Genomic DNA, 11,305 nt, shown 5'->3' with positions numbered 1-11,305 from the left:
CATTTACAACTTTTCAGCCATTAAAAATGGACAAAAGAAAACTATTCTTAGTTCAAAGTGCATATAAAAATAGGCAGCTGCAATCAAATTAGAACTCAGGATTAAGAAACTCATTCAAAACCGCACAACTACATGAAAACTAAACAACCTGCTCCTTAATGACTACTGGGTAAATAACAAAATTAAGGCAGAAATACATAAGTTCTTTGAAACCAATGAGAAGAAAGACACAACATACCAGAATCTCTGGGACACAGCTAAAGTAGTGTTTAGAGGGAAATTTATAAAACTAAATGCCCACAGGAGAAAGCAGGAAAGATCTGAAATTGACACCCTAACATCACGATTAAAAGAACTAGAGAAGCAAGAGCAAACAAATTCAAAAGCTAACAGAAGATAAGAAATAACTAAGATCAGAGAAGAACTGAAGGGGATAGAGACACGAAAAACCCTTCAAAAAATCCATGAATCCATGGGCCGCTTTTTTGAAAAGATTAGCAAAGTAGACCACTTGCCAGATTAATAAAGAAGAAAAGAGAGAAGAATCAAATAGACACAATAAAAAATGATACAGGGGAGATCACCAATGATCCCACAGAAGTACAAACTACCGTCAGAGAATACTATAAACACCTCTATGTAAATAAACTAGGAAATCTAGAAGAAATTGATAAATTCCTGGACACATACACCCTCCCTATCCTAAACCAGGAAAAGGGCGAATCCCCGAATAGACCAATAACAAGTTCTGAAATTGAGGCAGTAATTAATAGTCTACCAAACAAAAAAAAGCCCAAGACCAGAAGGATTCACAGACGAATTCTACCAGAAGTACAAAAGGGAGATGGTACCATTCCTTCTGAAACTATTCCAAACAATAGAAAAAGAGGGACTCCTCCCTGACTCATTTTATAAGGCCAGCATCATCCCGATACCAAAACTTGGCAGAGACACAACAAAAGAAGAAAATTTCAGGCCAATATACCTGATGAACATGGATGCGAAAATCCTCAATAAAATACTGGCAAACTGAATCCAGAAGCACATCAAAAAGCTTATCTACCACGATCAAGTCAGCTTCATCCCTGGAATGCAAGACTGGTTTCAACATATGCAAATAAATAAATAGATAATCCATCACATAAGCAAGCAATGACAAAAACCACGTGATTATCTCAATAGAGCAGAAAAGGCCTTTGATAAAATTCAACAGCCCTTCATGCTAAAAACTCTCAATAAACAAATACTGACGGAACATATCTCAAAATAAGAGCTATTTATGACAAACCCACAGCCAATATCATACTGAATGGGCAAAGGCTGGAAGCACACCCTTGGAAAATCGGCACAAGACAAGGATGCCCTCTCTCACCACTCCTATTCAACATAGTATTGGAAGTTCTCGCCAGGGCAATCAGACAAAAGAAAGAATTAAAACAGGGTATTCAAATAGGAAGAGAGGAAGTCAAATTGTCTTTGTTTGCAGATGTCATGATTGTATATTTAGAAAACCCCATTGTCTCAGTCCAAAATCTCCTTAAGCTGATAAGCAACTTCAGCAAAGTCTCAGAATACAAAATCAATGTGCAAAAATCACAAGCATTCCTATACAGCAATAATAGACACACTGAGAGCCAAACCATGAGTGAACTCCATTCACAATTGCTACAAAGAGAATAAAATACCAAGGAATAAAACTTATAAAGGATGTGAAGGACCTCTTCAAGGAGAACTACAAACCACTGCTCAAGGAAATAAGAGAGGACTCAAACAAATGGAAAAACATTCCATGCTCATGAATGGGAAGAATCAATATTGTGAAAATTGACATACTACCCAAAGTAATGTATAGATTCAATGCTATCCCAATCAAGCTACCAGTGACTTTCTTCACAGAATCAGAAAAAACAATTTTAAATTTCATATGGAAACAAAATAGAGCCCATATAGCCAGGACAATCCTAAGCAAAAAGAACGAAGCTAGAGGCATCATGCTACCTGACTTCAAACTATACTACAAGGCTACAGTAACCAAAACAGCATGGTACTGGTACCAGAACAGATTTATAGGCCAATGGAACAGAACAGAGGCCTCAGGAATAATGCCACACATCTGCAATCATCTGATCTTTGACAAACCTGACAAAAACAAGCAATGGGGAAAGGATTCCCTACTTAATAAATGGTGTTGGGAAAACTGGACCCCTTCCTTACACCTTATACAAAAATTAACTCAAGATGGATTAAATACTTAGATGTAAGACCTAAAACCATAAAGACCCTAGAAGAAAACCTAGGCAATACCATTCAAGACATAGGCATGGGCAAAGACTTCATGACTAAAACACCAAAAGCAATGGCAACAAAAGCCAAAATTCACAAATGGAATCTAATTAAACTAAAGAGCTTCTGCACAGCAAAAGAAACTATCATCAGAATAAATAGGCAACCTACAGAATGGGAGAACATTTTTGCAATCTATCCGTCTGACAAAGGGCTAATATCCAGAATCTACAAATAACTTAAACAAATTTACAAGAAAAACAACCCCATCAAAAAGTGGGCAAAGGATATGAACAGACCCTTTTCAAAATAAGATATTTATGCGGCCAACAAACATATGAAAAGAGCTCATCACTGGTCATTAGAGAAATGCAAATCAAAACCACAATGAGATACCATCTCAGGCCAGTTAGAATGGCGATCATTAAAAAGTCAGAAAAAACAAATTCTGGAGAGGATATGGAGAAACAGGAATGCTTTTATATAGTTGGTGGGAGTGTAAATTAGTTCAACCATTGTGGAAGACAGTGTGGTGATTCCTCAGGGATCTAGAACTAGAAATACCATTTGACTCAGCAATTCCATTACTGGGTATATACCCAAAAGACTATAAATCATTCTACTATAAAGACACATGCACATGTATGTTTATTGTGGCACTATTCACAATAGCAAAGACTTGAAACCAACCCAAATGCCCATCAATGATAGACTGGATAAAGAAAATGTGGTACATATACACCATGGAATACTATGCAGCCATAAAAAAGGTTGAGTTCATATCCTTTGTAGAGCCATGGATGAAGCTGGAAACCATCATTCTCAGCAAACTAACACAGGAAGAGAAAACCAAACACCGCATGTTCTCACTCATAAGTAGGTGTTGAACAATGAGAACACATGGACACAGGGAGGGGAATATTATACACCAGGGTCTGTCAGGGGGTGGGGGGCTAGGGGAGGGATAGTATTAGGAGAAATACCTAATATAGATGATGGCTGGTGGGTGCAGCAAACCACCATGCCACGTGTATACCTATGTAACAAACTGCACATTCTGCACATGTATCCCAGAACTTAAAGTATAATAAAACCAAAAATCAAAACAAAAGAAACAAACAAACAAAAACACCAGGCAGCAGGCTGGATTTCACTTACAGGCCAATTGGCCAACTAAGGCAATTTAGCTCACTGCTTTCTCCCATCCAAACCTCTAGTGACTTCCTGACTTCCTTTTCTTACTCAATGTGCTTTTGATGTCCTCCTGGAGAGACCTGCTGGGCAAGGAAGGATATTCAGTGGAATTAGTCTTTGGCTTCATACCCATTCAAGGTCCCTTAGCTTAGCTTCATGGTCAGGATGGGTCAATGTCCAATCAGTCTCAGGTCAGGAGAGTAGAAGGTCCTCTCAGACTGAAACTGGAAGAATATGAAACCTCAAGTACACATGAGATGATCATAAACTTCAACTGCTTCTCCACTGCAGATCTAAAACATCTTCTTTTGCCTTCCTCTAGGGATGCCTCTGAGAAATGCCTTCCCCCAGATTACTTCTTGTGATTAAAAGGAGAAGTTTTTAAGTGAATGGTGGGAAGATAAGAAAAGGATCAGGAAACAGATCTTTGGAGACATTTAGGCATTTTCACAAGAGGTTTTTTAGAGGCACATAACTTAGTCTTTTACACTTGCTGTTTTCATATTCTACCAAGAAAGTTTGCCTGGCTTGAAAACTTGAGCAAGTGATCTGGAAGCTTAGATATCCTAGATTCTGTGGCTGCCAGTGGTGCATGTAAAAGATCTGAGGACAGCCAGGAAGTTGCCTGATGGATTGGAAATGAAGCCACGTTCTTCCTACGGAACCTCGCTATTCTTTAGGGGAGGAAATAGCCCTGACTTCATCAACAAGCTGCTCTCATTCGGTATGGCCAATTCTAGACAGGTATGGGCTCAAATGAGGTTTTTGAGTAAAAGAACTGAAACAGAAAATAAAACTCACTCATAGCTTATCATACATCAAAGGTTGGCTCCTGCCTTGATATTCTTCTGAAAATCTGTTGTTTGGCTTTGACTGGGACCTTTGGAAAGTCAAAGAGCCCCACGCTGACTGCAGTGTCATTTCTGCCATCTCTGAACTCGTGTGCAATCAATGACTGTGAGATCACACAGATTAAGAACGCACTGAATGCTATTCATATTCACGTGGCATATGCCTTCAATTTATTATTAATGTGTGAACATTCACTTTCACAAAAAGCACTATAGATGTAACCTAGAGTATAAAAATCTCTTTATGTCCTTCATATGTTGACATTGTATTCTATCAGTCAAATGCTACAATCATTAATCATTTATGAAAAGCTGTTCATTTGATTGGAAAATTATCAAGTGCTTTCAAACTTTTAAATAAACAAAGAAATACATTGATCATTATACAAATTTAAGGGATGGTATGTTAGATGGATAACGATGAAGGATGCTTACATATTTTTTGAGGCAACCAATGCTTGTAAACATTTAGAAAATAATACAACACAAAATCATAGCTAAGATATTATATGATATTCCAATCTTTATATAATTGATTGGTGTCATTCACGACATTTAAGGGCCTTGAAAAACTCTATCTAGTGTTTGTCACTTAATTTCATTGAAGCCACAAATTCTTTTAAGACAAAGTACTGTTTGGGATTCTTTCACATTTTATGAAGGAGAAGCCAGGCAGACTGTCATCTTTGTAAACCCAAAGTTTCATGAAATGAAAACTCTAAAGTCATATATCATGATTCTTATGATAAATTATCTTTGACCCAAACATAATACAAATTGTGAAAAGTATTTAGAAAAGATTAAAATCTGATAGCAAAATAACATACCCCAAATATCTGGCTTCTTCCTTCACCACCTTTGATTGAAAGTGAACACCACTCTTTTCCTCCCTGACTGTCCGGAGATAGGCAGCCATCATGAACGACACCGTAACTATCTGCACTAGAAAGTTCATGACCAACCGACTACTTCAGAGGAAACAAATGGTCATTGACGTCCTTCACCCTGGGAAGGCAACAGTGCCTAAGACAGAAATTCGGGAAAAACTAGCCAAAATGTACAAGACCACACCGGATGTCATCTTTGTATTTGGATTCAGAACTCATTTTGGTGGTGGCAAGACAACTGGCTTTGGCATGATTTATGACTCCCTGGATTATGCAAAGAAAAATGAACCCAAACATAGACTTGCAAGACATGGCCTGTATGAGAAGAAAAAGACCTCAAGAAAGCAACGAAAGGAACGCAAGAACAGAATGAAGAAAGTCAGGGGGACTGCAAAGGCCAATGTTGGTGCTGGCAAAAAGCCGAAAGAGTAAAGGTGCTGCAGTAAAGGCTACCTGTGTCCATTTTGGATTTTTCACAAGCAGATTAATAAACTAAAAACTTTCATGTGAAAAAAAAAAAAAAAAAAGAAAGTGAACACCAATTTACAAACTGTTATTGTTGCTGCAGCATAATGTTAAACTTTTAAGATTTACTACTAAATCTTCTAATAATAAGAATGTAATAATAAATTTTTTGAATAATATTCCAGGCCAACTCTATATCTCGTAAGTTCATTCTATGAGTGCACTATTTTGACATTAGTCAAATGTTAATTCTAACACTTGGTTATCAGTATTTGACTGAAACATTTTGGGCTTCATTTATGGTCTTTAGTACTCTCTTCTAGATTCCAGGAGCTGCAAGTCCGAAAACTACATTTCTAAGACAACTACTGGCAAGAGATGAGAATTGAAAGACAGAGAGGTCACTATGAGATTCTGCTGTCCCAATTAACAGGAGCATGAAGCTCATGGACTCTTGACTCTTGAAGCTGGCAATGGCAATGGCAGCAAAGGCCACCACAGACAACTGTGAGCTGCTGCAGCTGTCATAAGGCAACAGGGGCAGGTGATCGCAGGCTGCAGTGGCATCAGCAATGAGTCCTGCAGTGTCAGTGAGGATGTGTCTATGGAGAGGGTTGGCAGCAGGACTGGATTTAGTGGTTCATACGGGAAATGAATAAAAATTAAGTTTGCAAAAATAGGGTGGATTAGGCTTTGGAGAACCTGCAAACCAGTCCAAAGAGTTGCTGTTTTCTATCAGGAAAATATTTGTTGTTAGTTCTAGCAAGTTTTATTTAGCTAGATCCAGAACTGTTCTAAGATCAGAAAGGGATATTTATTTTTCATCTTCATATTTTTGTTCATAGACAGAGACAAGACAAAATGCCGTAAGAGCAGGGACATTCCTAGAAAAAACAGATAAGTCTACTAGGAGTTTCTGCTAGAGAACTTGTAGGTACAAATCTCTATTAATAATAATTTCTTACATTTCTATAGTGTTTTGTGGAAGTTTTTGGCATCCATTATTTAATTCGTGCTTGCAGTAAACCTGTGAGGTAGGTTTAATTATTATCTTGATTTTAAAAATGAAGAAATAAATATTCATTCTGCTAGACAACATGCCAAAACATACACAATTAGGAGTAGAGCCTGGAGTCAGTCTTGTGTCATTTGACTCCTGGTTTCTATTTCCTTTCTTACATAGCATTTCTCTTATCTTTTTTTTTTTTTTTTTAAAAAAAAGGTCTCCAATGGAACAGAGTAGAGAGCCCAGAAATAGGGCCACATATCTATAACTATCTGATCTTAGACAAAGCTGACACAAAGAAACAATGGAGAAAGAACTCCCTATTCAATAAATGGTGCTGGAATAATTGGCTACCCATTATGCAGAAGATTGAAACTGGACCCCTTCCTTACACCATATACAAAAATAAACTCAAGATGGATTAAAGACTTAAATGTAGAACCCCAAACTACAAAAACTCAGAAGACAACCTAAGGAACACCATTCCGGACATAGGAACTGGCAAAGATTTCATGAGGGGGATGCCAAAAGCATTTGCAGCAAAAGCAAAAGTTGAAAAATGGAATCTAATTAAACTGAAGAGCTTCTTCACAGCGAAAGAAACTATCAACAAAGTAACAGACAACCTAGAGAATGGGAGAAAATTTTTGCAAATGATGTGTCTGATAAAGCTCTAATATCCAGCATCTACAAGGAACTTTAACAAATTTACAGAAAAAAAACCCCAAACAACCCCATTAAAAAGTGGGCAAAAGACATGAACAGACACTTTCCAAAAGAGCAAGTACATGCAGCCAACAAGCATATGAAAAAATGCTCAGCATCACTGATCATTAGAGAAATGCAAATCAAAACCACAATGAGATACTATCTCACACCAGTAAGAATGCCTGTTATTAAAAAGTCAGAAAATAACAGATGCTGGTGAGGAACAAATATACATTGTTGGTGAGAGTGTAACTTAGTTCAACCATTGTGGAAGACAGTGTGGCAATTCTTCAAAGATCTAAAAACAGAACTACCATTTGACCCAGCAGTCCCATTACTAGGTATATATCCAAAAGAGTATAAATCATTCTGTTATAAAGACATATGCACATGTATGTTTATTGCAGCACTATTAATAATAGCAAAGACATGAAATGAACCTTAATGCCCATTGGTAGCAGACTGGATAAAGAAAAACGTGGTACATATACATCATGGAATACTATGCAGCCATAAAAAAGAATGAGATCATGTTCTTTGCAGGAACATGGATGGAGCTGATGACCATCATCCTTAGCATACTAATGTGAGAACAGAAAATCAAATACCACATGTTCCCACTTATAAGTGGGAACTAAATGATGAGAGCACACGGACACAAAGAGAGGAACAACAGACATTGGGGCCTTCTTGAAAGTGGTTGGGTGGGAAGAGAGAGAGAAGCAGAAAAAATAACTATTGGGTACTACGCTTAGTACCTGGGTAATGAAATAATCTGTACAACAAATCCCCATGACATTAGTTTACCTGTATAACAAACCTGCACACGTACCCCTGAATGTAAAAGTTAAAAAAGGCCTCATTTCTCCTTTTGAGAAATGTGTACAGTTCCTTCTCTTCTTTAATGTTTTATGTAGATTACTTTCTATGCCAAGTCTGTTGTGCTACTAAGATTTCACAGATTCGTAAATATACAGATGTTCTTCAACTCATGATGGGATTATGTCTCAATATACCCATTGTAAGTTGAAAATGTCATAGGTTAAAAATTCATTTGACTCATCTAATCTTCTGAGCGTCATATCTTAGCCCAGCTGACTTTACATGTCCTCAGAACACTTACATTAGACTACAGGTGGGCAAAATCTTCTAACATGAAGCCCATTTTAAAATAAATATTGTTGCAGGTGCAATTGACTGGAGCCAGCGTTACAGTCACTAAAATAATTTACCAACAATCATGGGTAAAGAAAGGCAGATTTATAAGAGAAAGTATGAAGATATGTTGCCAGAGTGCAATGGGCAGCACAGCAGAGAAGGGGCCCTCCGCATAGAGGCAGAGGCTGGAGGGAAGCTTTATAGGGTCATGCTGGAGCGGCTACAAGCAGATAAGGCTATGGTGCTGGGCTACATGAAGAGCAAGGTATTTGGGAATAGGATATTATGCCAGGGAGTTGTTTGTGGTTAGCCCTCTCTCAGAACAATTGCTTGCCCCAACCCTGGGGTTCCCTCCCTGCTACCTTATCTTATCAGGATTCCACAAATGGCTCATGTGATTGAATGAATACGGTACACTGTAAGGCATAGTATTAGTGGTTCATCTTTGTGATTGCATGGCTGGCTGGGAGCTGTAGCTTGCTGCTGCTACCCAGTGTCATTAGAGTATCTTACAGCATATTGCTAGCCCAGGAAAAGATCAAAATTCAAAATTCCAAGTATTGCAGAGTGTGGTGGCTCATGCCTGTAATCCCAGCACTTTGGGAGCCCACGGGGGGCAGATTTCTTGAGCTCAGAAGTTGGAGACCAGCCTGGACAACATGGCAAAACCCTATCTTTATTAAAAAACACAAAAATTAGTCAGTTGTGATGGCGTGCACCTGTAGTCCCAGCTACTTGGGAGACTGATGAGGGAAGATTGCTTGAGCCCAGAAGGCAGAGGTTGCAGTGAGCCAAGATCACGCCACTGCACTCCAGCCTGGGCAACACAGCCAGACCCTGTCTCGAAAAAAAAAAAGGCAAGTATAGTTTCTATTGAATGCATATTGTTTTCATACTATCATAAAGTCAAAAAATCATGTCAAACCATTGTAAGAGACCATCTGCATATCATATGTTGAAACTACAAATAGAATACCCTCCCTTCCTTTCTATACTCTTTTTTTTTTTTTTTTTTTACAAATATGGCCTTCTCTCCATGCTGCCTCTCTAATCTTGCTTTAGTTGGTCTTTTGATGAGAACAAAAGAATGCCAATCCCTTTTCACCTAAATTTCATTTTCACCAGCAAATGAGTGTTTATTGGTGAAAATTTATTGGTTAAAATATTTATTGGTGAATATGTATTCATTTACTGGTTGGCTAGACTGCATCATCAGTTTAGTTGTCAATAAACGTATAAGGGAGTACACATATGAGATATATATCTAAATATCTGAAAATTCACATGTGAAAAACACAGGGGCTATTGAAAAATTCTATGGACACAAAGTTCTTCCTTCGGAGTCGCTATATGTGGCTATATGTGGCTAGACTGTCTTTTGGCATTTATTTTTGTAGAGAAACATGAAGTCAAGGGCTTTTCCTCAATTTACATAAAGTTTTTAAAAACACTTATTTTTTTTCCTGGACTGAAATCTTGTCATACCTTTTCTTTATCTAATATTTGCGTAAAAATTACAAATCAAGTATGTCTTTTATGTAAACTCTCTTTTTACTAATCCTTGTTGTGAAACCTTTCATCTGTGTGGTCTTTGTCCTTGTCTGGGTTTTCTAGAAAACAGAGCCTGAGATAAAGCTTATATGCTGTAGCCTCATGGAAAGTATGATCCCAGGAAGGCAAGGCCAAGGGCAAGGGAAGAAGAGAGAGAAAGCAAATATAAGTTAGTGACTGACAGAGCTGGCTGTAGCTTCTTATTCCTTAATTATAAGTGCATCTTCCAGAGGTGCTACGGGACCACTGCACCTTAGAACCATCACTCTTCCTTTGGTTATAAGCACGTCTTCCAGAGTTGCTGTGGTACCACTGCACCTTGGAACCATCGCTGGGTGCAAAATGAGAGAGAAATTGATCTGCTGCTCCTCACAGTCTCTTGCCTTTCATTGCTCAGAGTTCCTCCTTGGGGTGTTAACTTTCTCTCCTTTCCAGGTCCTGATGTGCTGCCTCTTCAAGCAGCCTCTGGGGAAGCCACACCCTGTCCCCTGAATCAGGGTGCCCCATTGGGGTTCAGAAGTGCAGGAAGAAGGATCAGGGCCTCTGGGGTCAGATGGGATCTGGCCTGGCTGCTGAGAGCTGCCTGACTTCAGTCACAGTGGTCTGTGGAGGCCTGGCCTACTCTTACCAACGGAGGAGTGCGCTCGCCCCTTGGGACCTGAGGCAGTGATGGGATCAGGAGATGAGGCATCAAAGCCAAGGCTCTCCACTGAGCAAGTGGCCAAGCATCCTTGGGGCCAGAGGCACCAAACAACTCCAAGGAGGAGCAGGAACTACAGCGAGCACATTCGCAAGCTTGGGCTTCTCAGGCGAGAATTTCCTTTCCTTTTCTTCAGATTCACAATCTTAGGTTTCATTTTAAAGGAAGTTCTTGGTTCTCTGTATTTACATTTTGGGGTTTTCTTTTTTTTTTTTTTTTTTTGAGACTGAGTCTGGCTCTGTCCCCCAGGCTGGAGTGCAGTGGCCGGATCTCAGCTCACTGCAAGCTCCGCCTCCCGGGTTAGGTTTGTTTCACAAGTAACTTTTTCAGTCCCTTTCCCAGTGGCATTTCTGCTCTTCACTGCCTACATTTAATCCTGATCTTGCATTTTTCATTTCCTTGAAATTCTCACCTCATTTAGATAATTCTGTTATTCTTTTGTCAGAATCTGTTCTTTCCCTCTTATAAATACTAAATTAATTTTCTAAGGATTTTCATTCAG

The 11,305-nt window shown here is 38.7% G+C and overlaps 1 pseudogene across 1 annotated transcript; it reads left to right on the top strand.

Annotated features, from left to right (window-relative positions):
• The first annotated feature begins 5,207 nt into the window (after positions 1–5,207).
• LOC101013340 lies at positions 5,208–5,742 on the top strand (annotated as a pseudogene). The gene has a single exon (XR_004185800.1). The product of XR_004185800.1 is annotated as a 40S ribosomal protein S24 pseudogene (transcript).
• The last annotated feature ends 5,563 nt before the right edge of the window (positions 5,743–11,305 follow it).

Source organism: Papio anubis, chromosome 8 (assembly GCF_008728515.1).
Source record: "Papio anubis isolate 15944 chromosome 8, Panubis1.0, whole genome shotgun sequence".
In the NCBI taxonomy this organism is placed as follows: Eukaryota; Metazoa; Chordata; class Mammalia; order Primates; family Cercopithecidae; genus Papio; species Papio anubis.
This window is presented reverse-complemented; position numbering and strand designations above follow the sequence as displayed.